The sequence below is a fragment of the Felis catus genome, chromosome B1, assembly GCF_018350175.1.
Source record: "Felis catus isolate Fca126 chromosome B1, F.catus_Fca126_mat1.0, whole genome shotgun sequence".
Lineage (NCBI taxonomy): Eukaryota > Metazoa > Chordata > Mammalia > Carnivora > Felidae > Felis > Felis catus.
This window is the reverse complement of record NC_058371.1, coordinates 22771318-22790833: the sequence shown is the minus strand read 5'-3', so window position 1 is coordinate 22790833 and position 19516 is coordinate 22771318. Positions and strand designations below refer to the sequence as shown.

At 38.7% G+C, this 19516-nt stretch overlaps 1 long non-coding RNA gene across 4 annotated transcripts in view; it reads right to left on the bottom strand.

Annotated features, from left to right (window-relative positions):
* LOC123385173 overlaps positions 1-19516 on the bottom strand; it is a 227087-nt gene that overhangs the window by 115576 nt on the left and 91995 nt on the right. Inside the window, exon 3 of one of the 4 annotated variants that reach the window (XR_006597335.1) lies at positions 874-2537. The exons of 2 other annotated variants lie outside the window; for them this stretch is intronic. This is a non-coding gene — a long non-coding RNA (uncharacterized LOC123385173). Of the gene's footprint in view, positions 1-873; positions 2538-15895; positions 16307-19516 lie in introns of those variants that run through there. One more of the 4 variants, XR_006597337.1, reaches the window with a different exon arrangement.

Genomic DNA, 19516 nt, shown 5'->3' with positions numbered 1-19516 from the left:
AGGCAGATTACCTAACTAATGCTGAGCGGGTGACCAGCATAGAAGAGTCCCGAAACTATTTTAAGATTTTATTTCTGGGTGAGCTGAAATTGTAATTCAGCCTCAGTTTGGTGACATGAGGCTTAGCATAAGTGACTCCATTATGAGCCTGTTTTGTTTATTTTTAACAATCCCCAGTTCTTCCAAAATACTAATGTTAATACAAGTTCGATTTAATACAACTTAATGCTGATGCTAATACAAGCTAATACAACATGGCTTGTTTTTAGGGGTATCTAATGCTAATATTTCTTATTCTTCTAATACACAACTAGTTTGATTTCAGTACAACTTCACAGTCAGGTTGTCCTGATAATAAAGACGGGGTTGCATTTAACATGTTGTGGAGAAGAGATAGTTTGATTCTATCCTGCCTGGCACCTCTCCCCGCCACAAAATGTACTTCCATTCCCACAGGAGGCTTGAATGTCTTAAAAAAACCCAGTGCTTGAGAGATGCTTAAGACTTCAGACATGTCATTCATATGTTCAGAATATAACCTGAAGGGCCTCAGAATGCAGGATGAAAACTCACAGGTGAGAAAGAACAAAACAAGGGAAGTTAAGGGCCCTGAAAACACGATTTTATAAATTTGAAAAGCACGGTGTTACAAGGCTTTAATTCGAGTGAGAATATTTGTTTTCCCACATTTCATTCCCTGTGTGAGGGGAATAAAACACTTTGTTTTTATTTATTTTTTAAATGTATTTATTTATTTTGAGAGAGGCACAGACAGCATGAGTCGGGGAGGAGCAGAGAGAGAGGGAGACTGAGAATCCCAAGAAGGCTCCGCATTGTCAGCATGGAGTCCGATGCGGGGCTCAAACCCACGACACCTGGGCCGAAACCAAGAATCAGACGCTTAACCGGCGGAGCCACCCAGGTACCCTGGGAATAAAACACTTTAAATAAATGCAAATATTTGCCTTGAAGAGCACGACTAAAAGAGACCTGTTCAGTCTAGCTGGCGAGGTCTTGAAAACACGAAGGGTGTGTCAAGAATTTCCTGTAAATAATGCCTAGCCGACCAGTGTGCGTTCGTTAATGCACAACGGCACGGGTGTGCTCTGAGCTCATTTCCCAAATTAAGATGCAGAAAACTCCGCAGCAAAGTTGCCTGAAAATCAAGATGGGAGGAAATATAACTATATCCCCCAGCTACTAATAAAATTGTAACCACAATTATTCCTGATGGTTTGCAAAACAGTCACAGACTCCCGTGTTCCTGCAAAGAGAGGCATTTAGTGAGGATATCAAATCAATCTCTCTGTCCATTAAACCCTTCAGTGAGTTCGATGCCTGTTGTGTTTCTCAACTTTTCAGGGATAAATTTTCCTATTTTGCTTCGTGCTCTAAATCCTGAGAACATTCCAGGAGACTGGTGGTGTGGAGTTCAGGGGGAGTGAGAAGGACAGTTTCAAGAATTCAACAATGCATGCAGTTGTTAGAGCACGCTTGCTGAAGAAATCATATTTGTGTGCTGAAACAGCTTCACAGATTTTACCGTAGGGATAATCGAGCTCTGCTATTGTTTTTTGTTAAAGCCTTTTAACTAGCGCTCATGAGGAGATAAAACAAAATGACCCGTCCATTTCCCTGTCTTGTGGGTTTTAGAAAACATGACAACAGTTCTCCTTAGAGAAGAATCTTGGATAATGCCTTCGTGAAAGAGGGTATTAGAGCCTGAAAACTTCAGGGCTGTTCGACGCCAGCCTTGGCCGTACACAGGAGCAGAATGAGAATGCCTGAGTCCCTAGTTAAAGCACGACATTCATTAAACGTATTTTAATCCACAGTAGAGAGCGGGCAGGTGTTTGGGGAGACACTGGGTGAAATCCCACATTGCAGGTATGAAGAACCCCAGAAATCACTAGGTAATTAACACTTTCTTTCTTGTCGCAAGACACGGCATTAATACACTATGTTGGTGGTTCATGGTTCTCAAGTAAATTCCACTAAGTTGCAAGTGCCCCGTCTTAAATCTTAATTATGCAGACTGTAATAGGGGAAGAAACAATAATTGCAAAATTCCTGTAAAAGATTTTTCTTTGTATAGACATTAAGCTTGTGTATTTAAAGATATCATATCTCTTAGGTTACAGAAAGGAACTGATCCCTCAAGCTTCAGAAGAAGTTAAAAAAATGCTTGAGACTGGACATCTTCACTGAACTTGGAATTTGCTGGTAGAATTGGGCTTGGATGTGGTCTCGGTCAGCTTGGAGTGCCATCACTAAATGCCACCAATTGGGGTGGGGGGTGGTGTAGGGCTAAACAACAGACATTTCTTTCCTCACTCGCAGTTCCAGAGACTAGAAGATCAACACCAAAATGCCCTCCTGGTTGGGTTCTGCTGAAAGCTCTCTTCCTCATTGGTAGACGGCCCCTTCTTGCTGTGTCCTCACATGGCCTCTCCTTGGTGTTGCTTGGAATGCTTGAATGAATGATGAGATCTTAGAGACCAGAAGCCTTAGGCTGGTGAATAGGACCTCCAGAGATGCTGAAAGGTGGAGAAAATATAATGATGCTGTGACAGGAACCACGCTGGTTTTCCTTTAGTCGTGTAGACTAAAGTCTGTGTGGTCCCCTGGATGAGAAGAGACATAGGATATCTCTAAATGGTGTCCCCTTTGTTTGTAGATTTACATGGGAAGTCATGTGACATGACTATAATGGCGTCTATTTTTCTAACATGTGGCATGGCTATAATGGCATCTATTGACTAAACACAGGGTTAATCACTTTTTTGTGTGTGTGATCCAGAAATATATCTCTGTCATAGAATCCACAGTGTGGTCAGTCTGAGAACCATTAATCAGACAGCAGGCAGAATTCTTAGGTAACTCAAATGAAGCATATCTTCTCAAAAGAAAAGCTATTTGTGGAGCCTCATACCCAGAATTTGGCTAAATGTAGCAGAAAATTGCTAATTGTAGTCATGCTCAGTGGTCATCCCAGCATTAAAACTGTTTAAAGATTAATAAGCAGAAGCAATTATTATGTATGTACTATGTCACCTACAAATAATGGCTGGATAAAAACAGTATTCACTTTAGGCAAATGTGTGATCCTTACAAACAACTCACGGCAATAATGGCCAGGAGAAGAGGGAGAAAAGTTAAAGAACAGGGTCGATGTCGACGTTCACTCCTTTCTTCTGAAAGTTTATACTCTCTACAGTGTCATAATCATGGCAGCGAGTAAACAATGAGGGCAAGTGATTTTCAAATTGTTCAAAAAGGATTTCATTTAAAAAAATAGGATTTCTCTTTTAGGCAATGTACTTTCATGACTATTTTTGATGATTCTTTTACTAGGAAAGAGAAGTAAAGCCTATTAAGAAATATTACATCGAACTGCTTATATGTCTTACTAAATTTAGTATTATCATCCTAATTAAACACATACAAGGCAGTTTAAACCACTATGAAGTCTGTTATTGTTATTAGGCTATAAAATAACTTTATAAGCCTACATATGACTGTAAAAACCTAACTCCTTTCGACATTATAATTTCTGAAATCAAATAAAACATTTCTAACTAAAGATAAGAAAGGTCACATTTAGAAAATGAGACCTGGAGAATTTAATATAACAACAAAACATATTCCCTTATACCAGGTTGAAATAAAAATTGGCAGGAAATTTCAATAGCAGATAAGGCTACATGCCTATGTTTCAAAATGTTTACACTAGTAAAATATTTTTGGAGGATAGTTGACGCACAAGGTTAACATTTGTTTCAGGTGTAGAACATAGCGGTTGGACAACTCTATAATGTCATGCTCACTACCGTCTGTCATCAAATAACGCTAATACAGTACCACTGACTCTGTGATGGGCTGTACTTTTCATTTCCGTTACTTATTCATTCCATAACTGGAAGCCTGTAACTCCCACTCCCCTTCACCCATTTTGTCCACACCCCACTCCCTTCCCTCTGGCAACTATCAGTTTGTTCTCTGTATTTAGGACACTGTTTCTGTTTGTTTTGTTTTGTTTTGTTTCTTAGATTCCACATATAAATGAGACCATATGGTATTTGTCTTTCCCTAACTTATTTCACTTAGCGTTATACACTCTAGGTTCATCCATGTTGTCAAAACTGCCAAGATCTCATCCTTTTTATGGCTGTGTAATATTCCTCTCTCTCTGTGTGTGTGTGTGTGTGTGTGTGTGTGTGTGTGTGTATGCCGCATCTTTTTTATCCATTTCTATCTATGGACATTTGGGTTGCTTCCATATTTTAGCTATCATAAATAATGTTGCAGTAAATGTAGGGTGCATATATCTTTTTGAATTAGTATTTTTGTTTTCTTTGGGTAAACACCCAGTTACACTAGTATCTTTATAAAGCCTCCTACATATGCTGGCTTATCAGCGTATTATGAATGTCTTACCCCATATCATTTTATTGTAGAGATCAGTGATGCTTTATTTTGTCACCTGTATTGGAAAAGATTTGATTAACAATTACCTACCATTTTCAGTGCATACTTCCTTTACTTGGTAATAAATGTTCCCTAAGAAACAATGGCACTGCCTGGACTTTTTGTTAAAAAAATTTTGTTAAAAAATTTTTGTAAAAAAAATTTGTTAAAAAAACTTGAAAAAAATCCTATGTCATAAACAGCAGGGGATAAAATGGATACGTTTACTTACCTACTTAAGCCTTCCTTGATATTCCTTTGCATTTTATTACTACACATGAACATTTCTGATGTTAGACAAAGCACAATTGAGGAGATAGGAAATTTCTTTGTATATATACCTTTCACAGGCTATTTCCGCTTTCAGCCTGAGCTCTGATTGTTCGGATTACTCTTTAACCCATGACCTTTAGACCTGCCCTTTACTTCTCCCATGAAACTAAGAACATGGAAAACAGAAGCAGTTCGTGTAAAAGTCTTTCATACTTCCCACGAGTTAGAAGCTAGAGACAGTGGATGGAAATTTGCCATTAAAATAACTCCTCACTGTAAATAATTTCTAGGCTCAGGTGTGTGATGTTCACGTGGGCTTGCTACTGACCCCAGACACTCTGCTTTCTTTCTGGTTGTCCTGCCACCAGGCTCGTGGCTGTGCATTCATTGAACCTGAAACTCCTCAACCCAACAAACTGTCATTTTAAAGGATGTTTTCGTAGACTACAAACATATCTAATTATATGTAATTTAAAGGTTCCCACCAGTTGGCTGTCTTTACACCTGGCAATGCTGGCCTTTGTCCAGCCTCGGGGACAATATCTGACCCTATATCCCTCCTCTGCTTTGGAACCTTAATGTTTTGCAAACTCTAATATGCACACGAATCATCTGGAGAATGCACCTTGTTAAATCACCTTTAAAATGCAAATCCTAATTAACTAGAACAGAGGAAAAGGCTGAGCTTCTGAATTTTTACCATGTTCCCAGGCGATGCCTGTGCAGCTGGCCCATGGATCACACTTGGAGTAGCAGGCCGCCTCAGAACAGTGTTCTCAACGTGTGGTGCTTGGACCACCAGCAGGAGCAGCAGGGGCACCCGAGAACTTGCTAGAACTCCAAACTGTCAGGTTCCATCCAGATTTACTGGATCAGAAACTCTGGGTATGGGGCCCACCAATGAGTGTTTTAATAAAAGGTCCTCCTGGTGATTCTGATGCACTCTAGAGTTTGAGACTTTCTGGCTTAGAGTATTATATATTAAAATATTTCTTCCACACCAAGTCATTAGATACAAGATATTGAAATTCACAGCCAAACTCACGTTGCACAGTATGAACCTAAAATATGCCTCATATTCCAACAGTGGACTACAATGTGGAGTAGATAAAAATAATCCACAATCTTCCTTTTCTTTTTTAAAATTACAAAGACAATTAAATTTTATCGTACTTCTCCATGCTGTGCATTACATCCCCATGACTAATGTTGGTATATTTTTGTATGACTGCCTTCAACGTCTCCTTCTGGTGCGGGCGTAGGATTATTTCATAACTGGAAATTTGTACCTTTGATCTTTATTTTCCTTTTGGAGAGTGGATATGTAGATGTTAACTTTGCTCCCGTGTTATGAAAATAGTGCAAGGTATTCGAGAATCACTCAGCACCAACAGGTTTTAAGGCACCTAAGTAAAGGAACAGAATACACCACCCCCAAATAGGACATTTTGACATACGTATTATTTTGAGTGGAAGACAATAGAGACTGAACAGACTCAGAAAGACCTGTTTACCTTCCCTTAACTGTCTAAAGGAATTTAAATAGAGGGCCTTTACCCTGAGAAAGCTAACACCAAAGATAACTTGTTATCAGAAAGATTTATCTGCCTGACATGGCAAACATTTGTTTACCAAACATTTGGTCAAGGCATCATCCTGTGATTTATTTTCTTCCCCTTTGAAGCCCAAGACTCATATCCTCTTCTCCTTAGCTCAGCATGGCCTATAAGCCTCAAATGCTCACTATCTTTGGGTCTCATGTCTTTAGGGCTCCCATACACATAATGTTTTTTTCTCCTTTTAATGTCTTGTTTCTTTTTTTTAAATTTTTAAATTTTTTTAAAAATTAAAAAATATTTTTTTTTATATTTGAGAGAGAGACAGAGCGTGAGTGGGGGGAGAAGCAGAGAGAGAAGGAGACACAGAATCTGAAGGAGGCTCCAGGCTCTGAGCTGTCAGCACAGAGCCTGACGCAGGGCTCGGACTCACATGAGATCATGACCTGAGCTGAAGTCAGACACTTAACTGACTGAGCTACCCAGGAGCCCCACATTATAAATATAATTATATTAGAAGACAGTAATGGCAGAAAAAATCAAGACAGGACAAAGTAGAATAAAGAATATTTTAAATGTAGGAGTAAGGGAGGGGAAGTTAGGGAAGACCTCACTGAGAAAGTCACTTTGAGCAAAGACTTGAAGGAAGTAATGAGGGAACCATGTAGATATGAGGTGTGCAGAGAAAATCATTCAAAGCTGAAACAATATCCAGTGAAAAGCCTTAAGGCAGGGGCATGTCAAGCATGTTCAAGGAACAGCATGGAGAACAGCATGGGTGGTGAGGAGAGAACAAAAACAGAGGTGCTGGAGATGATGTGAGAGTGGTAATCCAACATGTGATCAATGGCAGTCTGGAAGGCCATACAAATTTTGGGGTCTTAAACAAAGAGCACACTGAGAAGAGTAAGCAAAGGTGATCTATTCAGATCTTGCTATAGCAAGGGGACCAGTCACCATCACTCTTATTTAGCAGAGATCCAAAGGTAGTCACAGGAGTAGGAAAACTTTACAGTAAAAAGAAAGAGAAAATTTCAAATATGATTCGATCAGAGGATGTTGTTTGGAGTGGGGCTTACGAGGAGTGGGGCATCTCATGTAATTGGTTTGGGGATTACATTTAGCTTTTCTTGCTTGGCCCTGAGTTGGAATCAGTGGAATCAGGGGTATGGAGGAGTGATTAATATATATATATATATATATATATATATATATATATATATATATATATGGAAATTTTTAGTCCTTGACCACAACCTGACTATTCCGAACCAATTGCTGCAGGGGTTGTATGTCAAAGTTCTGCTGCCACATACAATCTAGCCATTGTCCTTTGATATATGCAATCTCTCAACTTTGAGAGAAATGGAGAAACATTGTAGGGTTATGAACAAAGAGAGTAGTAATTTGATTTATACTCTAAAATGATCATTCTGGCTCTTATTTGGAGAATAGATGGTAGGGAGGCAAGGATAGAAGCAGAGAAACCTGTGTTGTGGTCTTCCAAGAAATCCAGGCAGGATGTGATTCTGACTGGGATCCCAAGGAGTTATTGGTGGAAGTGTGAGAAGAAGTTCACTTCAGAGCGTCAACAAGACTTACTGACACACCGAACATGAGGTATGAGCCGAAGAGAGGAGTCAAAGGTGCCTACAAAGAATTTGGCTTGCACAAGTGGGAAAGATGGAAGTGCCATCAACTGAGAAGATGGGGTGGAGGAGGTTAGCGGTGAGGAAGATCTGAAGTTCAGTTTTTGACACATTGAATTTACAATGTTTACACAGTATTCAAATAAACATATCAAATAGGGAGTCAGACAAGAAGAGTTCAGGGTAGAAATGTGGACGGCGTGCAAACTCAGGACGTGTCAATACAGAGATTGAACTTAAAACTATGGCTGGATTGGACTTCCAAAGGAGTGTAGGTATAGAAGGGGAGCAAGGACTGAGCCCCTGAGTGATTCAGATTAAGAGACCAAGGGGATGAGTCAGAAGTAGTGAGGAAGACAGCGGAGTAGGGAGAAAACCAGGAGACTGGAAGCCTAAAGGAAGAGCCAACTAACTACACCAGATGCTGCCCCTTTTCCAGCTAACGTTAAAGACTTGACTACACGTCAGCAATGTGGCGGGCAGAGGGTAGAGCAGCTTCAGTGGATAAAGGAGAAAAATATTGACAGGGGAAGTTTTGACAAAATCTGGAAAAAAAAAGGAAAATAAAATTCACAAATACAGGTACCTGTTTTTAGGAACTGTTCTGTCAATCTGAATATAAATGGAATTTAAGAAACTCCAATCTGCTGCTCTGGGACTTTTAACTGGAAATCAGTCAGTCATATCTACTATACTTCTTGATTTTAAGACATGTTTCTGTCTTCTTAATTTGTGTTTGATATTATTTAGAGAAATAATAGCATGTTGGTTGGTTGATGAGAATAATTCAATAGAGAGACATTTGCTTTTCGAGAGAGATGGGAAACTCCATGAAGCCATGTGCTTGAGCAGCTGAGACATATGGGGGCCAGTGCCCACTGCGGGGTCATCTTAGACATGAGCTCTGGTGAGAGCTGGGGGAGAGGGGTGTTGAACCAGATTTGAGGAAAGCAGAAAAAGTGTGAAAGAATCATTTAGGAGAATAAACATGTGAACAGGCTTGGGAAATGCAGTCTGGTTTTCTTGAGGTATTAAAGACTCACTGTTTTTGGTATTTGTATCAATAAGGGTAAGCAGATGACTCTAACAAACAACTCCCAGGTCTCAGAGGCTACGTAAAAGCTTTTTAGTTCCCTCTTCTTTGTTACATTCCAAGGAGGTTTCAGGGGAGAAAGAGGTACCCTGTTCCACACAGTCTTTTCATCAAGCATTTCCAGCCACACCCCTCCCAACCCACTCCCTAACTTCAAAATCTTCCACTAAAATTTCTTCATGGATTTGATGAGAGAGAGAGAGAGAGAGAGAGAGAGAGAGAGAGAGAGAGAGAGAAGGGAAGGGAAGGAAAAGAAAGGAAAAGAAAAGAAAAATAAGGAAGGAAGGAAGGAAGGAAGGAAGGAAGGAAGGAAGGAAGGAAGGAAGGAAGGAAGGAAGGAAGGAAGGGAAGCAATTTTTCCCAGGGTTTTTAGGAGTCCTACCCAGAAACTATATATCACTTGTGTCCACATTCCACTAGCAGACATAAGTCCCAGGGCTTCTGCCAGCTGCAAAGGAGATTGGGAGATGTGGCCAAGTTATGTGCCCAGGAGAAGAAGGAAACAGGATCTGGTTGAAGACACAGAAGTGTAGGCTACAGACATGAATTTAGAGCGAAGCCAGATAGCATGATTTCATTTTTTCCCAGACATATTCAGCTGCATGGATCGTGTGAAGCATACATGCAGAGTTGGATTTGACCAACATTTGGGGTTTTCAGGGCAAGCACAAAGAGCAAGTGAGAGTCAAAGAAGTAGAGGGTGTGGAAAACCGGATGACTATCGCAATTGCCCTCTGAATTTAAGTTGAGGGAGGACAGGAGGAAGTAAATAGGTGGCAGGGTCAAAGGACTTTAAAAAAAAAAGTGTATAGCCTTTTGATGATGTAGTTAAGGTTAAAAGAACTATCTGGTGTCAATTATGTTTTCAAGTTTCACTGAGGGCTGTCACATTTATCTGAACAGCAAAAGCCTGCATAAAATAGCAGAGCCATTCTCCAGTTACCGATTTCAGCAAGATTAAAAATACATGAAAAAAAAAAACGGTAATAGGTATTTGAAGAACAGAGGGTTTTATGTTCTCTTTGATGATGATCCATTAAAATATTTTGCCCATGGTTTTTTATTGACTTAATTTGCATTCCTTTTATTCTCCAAAGAAATAGGACGCAGGACGCAAGCCTACTTTTATTGGTTTTCTTGTCAAGGTTTTGGGGACATCCAACTTAGCTGAGAAGTTTTAATTGTATTGTCAGCAGGCATTAAAGTGCATCTTAAGTTGAAATGTATTTGCTGCCATGAATGTAAAACTTATAAACAAATAAGTACTCGATGTAAAATTATCTGAGTTTTTTCATCCAGAGGATTATAGATGAAAAGTTTCAAAAGAATCACAAACAGTAAACATTTAGAGGGTGTTGCAGAAAGTATAAAATTCTGAAGACCTTTTTGTAGGTTTTAACTGGCTTCTATAGGAATCAAAATCTGAAGGAAATGATAGTGTGCACATAGATAACAACTAGTAGCACAATTTTGAAAAGTTGTATTTGATTCTAATATACCCATTTGCTTGTTAGAGAAACAGTCTCAGAGAGAACGACAGGTGGATTTGTGACTGCTCTAAAAATATGGCCAGGTTATCGTTAGGTCACGGGCTTCATCTATATCAATTAAGTTCTTACTAAGAAAACACATGTATTCATGGCTGTCCACACCTCAACCGTGGACACTGGTCCCAAGAAGGGAGGCTTATTGGGCATGGGGAAACAGTGGGTGTTCAAATCACTCCCAATTATAGAAGATCAATTGATAACACTACTGCTAGGAGTATATGAATGGTGGTATTTCAAATATGTTTTGCCCTATTCCATTGGTTCCAATAGCCCACGGAAAGTAAGATTAATTTAAGTATTGCCACGAAAGGAAAAAAATGCTGCCATTAATGCAGGTCACAATTCTTTCAATCACAGCATCTGCATCTTATACCTGCAGGAAGGGTTCATTTAGATTTAGACATTGAACAATCAACCAAAAGAAAACATAATGGAACTAGACTGGTGAAAATGTTCCTACGAGTTCTTCCCATTTGGATTCTGATTCATCTGGAATAGGTTTCAACTCAAAGTAGCTGAGTCCCTCTGCATCATTAAGAAGATCAGTGATGCAGCATTTATTAAAGAAAAAAACCCTCAAAAAACAAAGTATGTCACCCCTCTCCGCGGTTTTCCTCTGAGCCTCTGTACCATCCTGCAAATTCTGACGTTAATTCTTTAGCTCACCAGACCACATCAGATAATAACAACCACCTTACAATTATTTTCTTGCTGGCAATAAATTGGAAAATGCTATAAATTTTAGGACACATTTTAATGTTTACATTACAAAGGATGTAAAACATAAAAATGTAAATGATTTAAATGTAAAAATTATATGTTTCTTAGAATTTATGAAATATGATATGTGGGAAAATGGAATCCTTTTAACATGACCACCTTATACTGAGTACCTACTATCTACACGTTCCTGGAGTAGGTAAAGACAGGTAAAGGTAAAGACAGCTTATTCCCAGATAAGAGAGAGTTTACCTTTTAGTCATTCAATATTTTTCTTCAGTCATTCAACATCAATGCTATCAAGGCAGTATGTTAAATCAGTCTAGTAAAGTGTGAAGAGTAGAATTTCTCTGGAGCTATCTGAGCTGGGTCTGAACTCTGGCCCTGCCCTCATTTGCTTTGTGACTTGGAACAAGTTACTTAACCTCTCTGTGTTTCAATTTCCTCATGATAATAATATCTACCTCAATGGCTGTTATGAGGACAAAAATGAGATAGTAACCATAAAGTAATTAGAACAGTGCATGGACATAGAAGGTTTTTGTATTATTTTAGTACTATGTTAGAAAACTATATATATGTTATCTGGAAATTTGTGACTTTTTTTTTTTTGAAAGAGAGAGAGCAGGGGAAGGACAGAGGGAGAGAGAAAGAGAGACAGAGAGAGAGAGAGAGAGAGCGCGCGCAAGCAGGGGAAGGACAGAGGGAGAGAGAAAGAGAGACAGAGAGAGAGAGAGAGAGCGAGCAGGGGAAGGATAGAGGGAGAGAGATAGAGAGAGAGACAGAGAGAGAGAGAATGAGAATCTTAAGCAGGCTCCACGATCAGCACAGAGCCCAATGTGGGGCTCGATCTCACAACTGTGGTGTTAGAATCTGAATTGAAATCAAGAGTCGGATGCTTAACCAACTGAACCATCCAGAAGCCCCCAAATTTGGGACGTTTAAAAAGAATTTACTTATCACTGGCATTCAGTCTGCTATAGCATCGGCAGATACCTCCCGCCAGAATTAAGGGATTGAGAGCTCCATTTAATTTTTACTGACTTGTAGTTGTGTTTAGTCTTTCTGTGATAGGGTACCTGTGTGGTATTCCTACCAAGTTCCGTGATACAAAAAAAATCTTTCTTTTAAAAGGATGCAGACACAAGCTGACCAAAATAAATTGGTATTTCTTTTGTTTTGTTTTGTATTTTCAACGCTTTGAAAGAATATATTCCCATTTTAATATGAGCAGAACATTGGAGAAGTGAGAAAGATATAGTTCTCCATCTACTAAGATATAAATATAATTACCTCATTTTTAACCACCTCCATGCAATGCATTGCTAGGAAATATGCATTTGATTCAAAAGTTAATTGATTTTTTAGGACATTCTGGTTACTAGTAGACTCTAAGTGATTGAATTTGTTCAGTCCATAAATATCCATTTGTCCAGAAGTTGAAGGAACAAATCTTCATTTATGTTACCACACAAATACATCAAATGTCATTGTTTATTTCAATTATCTAAAAGAATTGCCTTTAAGGGAAATTTTCCCCTTGAGCAAACTAAAGACTTCAGATGGCCTCTGGACTTAGAGATTCGCCAATGTTAAGTAATAACAAATAACTGTACAAAAACATTTGTGAATACCTAGAGGTGTGCTGAAAACCCAGTGGCCCAGAATTCAAGGATACGTAGAATGCCAACTATGTACTTAATGATAACAATGAATTTAGTTCTGTGCAAAGTGTTACTAAGCATGAAAAAAGGTAAAATATATCAGTTACTAAGTATGAGAAAATATATGTTGGTTATCCACAGATTATTGTTTAGTTAGGGGCTAAGAAAATACATCAAGAAACAAATAAGATGCACACAAACACACAAGTTAAATGTTGTAATAGTGAAAAGACAATGAATATAGATAATGAGACGAGGTTGTGGTATATAAGAAAGATATTAATTAAATAATAAACTGTCACTAAATGATTTGCACATAAAAACCTCAGGAAGAAAGTGGTTGTGATACCTTCAAGGAAGGTATCAAGGAGGTGGATCTAGAAGATGGAAAGAATATTAATAAATAGATGATGGAAGGGAATTCTAATAGGGGGAAGGGCAGGAGCAAGTCCATGGACGTAATCATGGAAGGTTCTTGAGAGTTGGGTAGGGAGAGATAGTAAGGAAGTCAGCATGCTGAATCAGATGGAGTTTCTGGGGGAAATAATAATAAATAATATTTAGTACAGTTGATCCTTGAACAACATGGGTGAACTGTGTAGGTCCTCTTATATATGAATTTTTAAACAGTACAGTACTGTAAATGTATTCTCTTCCTTATGATTTTCTTCTTCATTTTTTAAAAACTATCACCCCATCCACTTCCCCTCTGGGAACCACCAGTTTGTTCCTTCTAGTTAAGTCTGTTTCATCATTTGTTTCTTAAATTCCACGTATGAGTGAAATCGTAGGCTGTCTTTCTCTCACTTATTTCATTTAGCATAATACTCTCTGTTCCATCCATGTTGTTGCAAATGGAAAGATTTCACTGTTTTTATGGATGAGAAAACTTTATGACTTTAAAAAATTTTTTAATGTTTATTTACTTTTGAGAGACAGTGAGAGAGCGCAGAGCATGAGCAGGGGAGGGACAGAGAGAGAGGGAGACACAAAATCAGAAGCAGGCTCCAGGCTCTGAGCTGTCAGCACAGAGCCTGACGAGGGGCTCGAACTCATGTACCGCGAGATCATGACCTGAGGTGAAGTTGGATGCTTAACCGACTGAACCACCCAGGTGTACCAAACCTTATGTTTTCTTAACAATATTTCCCTTTTTCTAGTTTTACTTTGTTGTGAGAATATGTACCAAATACAAAATATGTGTTAATTGACTGTTTATGATTATCAGTAAGGCTACTGGTCAACAGTAAGCTATTAGTAGCCAAGTTTTTAGGGAGTCAAAATTTACATGTGCATTTTCAGCTGCACAGGGCTGGCATCCCTAACAGCTGTGTTGTTCAAGGGTCAACCGAATTAGAGATTGAGTCAAAATTCAGAGATCCTCAAAAGAGGTAGCTGTGTTTTCACTGCATACAGTAGACTATTAGGAACTATTATAATTTTTGAATGGGGCAGTCACATGAAACAGTTCTATTTGAAGCTCGAACCAATAGCAATGTTTTGGAAAAACTGGAGCCCACAAAGAGCAACTGGAACTGAGAACAGAAGAATCTGTCAGCAGTCTCTGCAAGATAATCTATACCTATTCCAGGGCAAATGTTAGACAAAGTCGTGCCTCTCTCTGGTTCAATAAATTCCACTTCCTCTGACACTTTGCCCGTCTTTTTCTCATCTTTTGAGCAATGAGTTCAAATCTCTTGATTCAGGTAAATTATATCTCAGGCCCTTATTAAAGAACTTGTAGACAGTATCACTAAATGTTTTCTAAAAATGAGTGCTACAAGTTATCAAATAGCAAATTTAGCACTGTTTCTGGGGAAAGTCCAGAAAGTCCATGTTTTACATGCTACCATGGGCCCATAAATAGCGAGTCATGAGACACAATCACTGACTCTTCTGGTAACATTTTCAGAAGGAGCAGGAAGAGAGGCTAGGTATATCGAATCTAAATTTCAGTGAGGTGGTTTAGCCAGTGTATCTGGTGAACTTTCAACGTGAATGGCAGTTAGGATGAATGGCTGCATTTCCCCAGTTGGCAGCCGTGTTTGGACAAATATCACCTGGAGGGAGATCTCTAGGAGCTTCTACTCAATTTTTCAAGTTTTGGCTGTGCCCCAGCTTATGAGTCAGATTCCTAAATTATCTCAACAGATTTGGCTAATGGATAGAAATGAAGATGAGTTTTAAGAGAGACAGCAGAAGGTCTCATGCTTTGATTTGGGCCACGCATTTTGTGAACGCACGCTGGGAATACTTGAATACTGAGGATGTAATGGAGCAAATAGCAATACCTGCCTTTTAACTGTTCTCCTGAGAACCAAGGCCCAATTCATGTCATCTGATACACTAATCATTCTCATAGTGAAAATTCAGGTAATAAAATGCGAAGGGAGATATCACGAGACAAGATAGATCTTCGAAGCACCTTGGCATTGGTACCCATCAGCAAGGCGTCCTGGAGGGCTGCCTGGGCCATCCTAAAGGATTGTGCAGCTTCCTGGTACCACCTACCGGGAAACTTAATTCATATGGTGATTCCTTCCAAACAGGAGTTCCTTCAGTACAACTCTTAGGTCAAAGCTTTCATGCACAGTTTAACCTCTAGTGCCTGGAACATAACCTACTTATTCACCAACTCACAGTCGAGAGCTTTCCCCATACTGAAAGCCCTCACGGAGTAGCTGTGCGTTTTGACAGTCAGCATATAATTCAGCACCATTCAAATGATATATAAGTAAGTTACAATCATAGTTTAGACTGAGTTTGTGCTTACAGCAGAATTGGAGATTTACAGAGCCTGGCAACACTAGCTCTCCAAAGTCACACACGAAAGGGAAAAAGTAATTTTTCTTATTTTTATTTTTGTGGCTCCAAAATATCTTTCTCTTTTATTTCGTTGGAGAATAAAATCTAAGATGTGAAGGCCAGAAACTGAAATGACCAGTTTGTATTTTAGAACTTGCTGTTATAAGAAACGTATTAAATCCAGCAGTAATCCCATATAATGTCATCATTAGCTGTAAGGGACCACCAGTCCCTGCCGACTGCCGTGTTAAGAAAGGTACCTGCGGAGTTGCTCTCTTAAAAACTCAGTCACGTTTTGTTTTTGTTTTTTCTATTTGAAATGCAGAAGCATGAAGTAGTGGAGTAAGTACAGCTGTGAAAACATTCATCGGGACTTAGGCCGTTCACGGTGAGGGCAACTGTCCCGTCTATTCTCTTCATCAAGTTAGTACTTTGCTTCTGCACAATCAGAGAACGAAGAAGTCAAGCCTCGAAATGTACATGCTCCAAGGATAGCAATATGACAGATTCGGCAAACACATAAAATGAACTGAAAGAAAATACGAACAGAAAATATACTCATTTTATGTTCCAAATGGCTTGCAGGCCATTAGTCCACACTCACTGGGCCCTATTACATGGAAAACAATATATGAGGCATGACTAAATACCAATGCGTACAAAATACAAATATGAACTGAAACATGAAAAACAAACATCACAAACTACTGTGTGTCTGTGTTCATACTATCAAGTGAGGTCCTTTATTTTTTTAGCTTATTATATTAACATATTGGGATAAATAATTCTCATCTGTTTCCTTGAATGCGGTATCATATTTTTTGAAATCCTGGTAAGATGTATTATGTCATTCACTTATTCATTAAACATTTACTAAGCATCTTCTACAGGTACTGTTTAATAATAAGAAGAAGAATAGCAATCATTTCTCAGATACTTTTTATAGGCCAGACACTGGCTAAGTACATTCCCCCATGTATTCCTTACAAGACTGCCTATGAAGGAAATATTGTTATCTGCATTTTATCGATGAGGAAATGGAAGCTAAGAGAGGTGAAGTAACTTGCTTAGCATTTCACAGCCAGTGAGCTGTAGTGCTGGACTTTAGATTCAGATCCCTCAAAGACCAAAGTCCTGGCTCCTATCCCATACACTTCGCTTTTTCTATTGATTACACTAATATGTGTATGTATTTAAGCAGCACAAATGTGTACGTTCTGAAATCTTAGTTAAGCGCATGTAAAATAAATATATATTACACCCCCAAGGAAAACTATTGCTATTTTAAATAATGAACAGATGCCAAATTAAAAATACTTGTTTTCTTTCAACACGTTACATATCATACGTATAAAGCTGAAAAATCATCTTCACAAAAATCACTATTTTAAAGTGTTGTAATAAGAAAACATTCTTTCGTTTATCTGAAAATGTTCACTACAAAAAATGTATTAGTCCCTTTCATCAAAGCACATAACATATAAGCAAACAAGAATAGGAAACTTTTAACTGTTTGTGGGCAGATAGGCTGCAAAGAGAGGATCCTAAAATTAATATAGACTTTTAATACACGAGAGCAGTGTTCTTTCTTGAAATGTGTTCTGCTTCTGGCATTTTCGTTTTGGCATTTTCCCCAAATCTCTTTATGATACCCTTCAATGATAAAGAATTTGGTTCTGTATCTGGATTTCTCATTTCTTAGATCGCTGGTTCTTAAAGCGTGGTCCCAGGAGTAGCAGCCGCAGTATCATCTGTGAACCTGTCAAACTTGTGAATTCTCAGCCCCCACGCCCAAGCCCCTGAATCAGAACCTCTCAGGTGTGCCTGGCAACCTGTGCTTTATAAGTGATTCCAAATGCATGTTCATGTTTGAGAACCACTGTCTTAGACGAAGAACAAAGGCTGGAATAAGGAACCTACCAAACAGGAAATTTTAAACTACGCTAATTGCCAGCAACACAAACCAAAGACTTTATATCATGTTCATACCTATAAATTTATTGTCACAGAATGTATAACATGAAGTTATTCCCTCATATCATGATTAAAAGTATAGGATAAATAGTGCCATATAACTTACTGTACAAAAAATACTCATGGATATCTTAGGATGTACTGAAAACCCAATGGCTTATGGCTCAAGTATTTGAGTGACTACTGCATATTCAATGTTAATGATAAAGTTATGTGTGTACTAAGTACTTCTTAGCATAAGAGAAATATGAGATGTTTGGCCTTCCCATAAAGTGCTTAGAAGCTAGTTGATGGTAAGATGAATATACGAAGATCATATTTTATATATACAACTACATGAAATGCTGCTATAACTAGAGGACTACTGACTATGTAGAGATTTGCTAATATTATATAGAGAAATATATTAATCATATGACGGAATGTTAGCAACGCTTAATAAAAAAAAATGCTCATCAGAGCAGAGATATGGGGGCACCTGAGTGGCTCAGTCTGTTAAACTTCCGACTTTGGCTCAGGTCATGATCTCATGGTTCATGGGTTTGAGCCCTGCATGGGGCTCTGTGCTGACAGCTCAGAGCCTGGAGCCTCCTTTCAGATTCTGTGTCTCCCTCTCTCTCTGTCAAAAATAAACAAACATTAAAAAATAAAAGAACAGGGGAACCTGGGTGGCTCAGTTGGTTGGGCGTCCTGCTTTAGCTCAGGTCATGATCTCACGGCTTGTGAGTTCGAGCCCCACGTCGGGCTCTGTGATGACACCTCAGAGCCTGCTTCAGATTCTGTGTCTCCCTCTGTCTCTGCCTTCCCCTGCTCATGCTCTGTCTCTCTCTCTCTCTCAAGAATAAACATTAAAAAAATTAAAAATAAATAAAAATAAACAGAGATTATGCAGGCTGAGCCATCAGGGAAAGTATAACACAGGAGGAAGTGCTGGCACTATGTCTTTGGGCTTGGAAGGAAAGTGAAAAATAGATAAAAGATGGAAGGGAATTCTAACAGGGTAAAGAGCAGAATGAATTCTTAGACAAGGTCACAGAGGATTTATGGGGGTGGGTTGGGGAGAGTGCGTAAAAAAGCAAGGCATTGAATTAGATGGATTTTAGGAGGAAAATCACACACACAAAAATTCAATATGGAATGGTTAAAACAAAGCCAGATTTTAGAGACCTTTAAAATAGTACAAATATTTTTACTGGATGCAAGAGGCTAATAGGACCTAGGGTGAATTCTTGAGTAGGGCATTACTATGGTGAATATTTTGTTTTTGAAGTTCAAACCAACAGCAGTGTGTAGGAGAGATTCAAGTTGGAAAAAATGTCACATAAAACAAGGAGGCAACCTGTAGGATCCTTGGGTTACAGTCAGGTCTGAAATTATCCTGATTTGTATGCTTCTAGGCAGGGCAAAGTTTGAAGGACAGAACCAAGAAGCCAGAGAAATTGTGTTAAACACAGATAAAAAGAGCTATTGGCAAGCAAGAACGTGAGTCTAGTTATAATGATCTAAGACCGAGAAAACAATCTAAATCATTTCAGTGGAATATGACAGTCAGGATGTGATAATGGGGAACTGAGAAGGAAGCAGAATCTGGAATCCAGGATGACAAGTCCATTCTTGTAGAAGACTTGACTAATATAGCTCTAAGAATGTAGGCAATTTCTTAGTATCAAATAAATAGAATTTAAAAAGACAAGTTCAGATAAAAATGACTAAAGAACACAATATTCATAAGCAGTTTCACAAGAGATGGACTTTACAGAGTGGT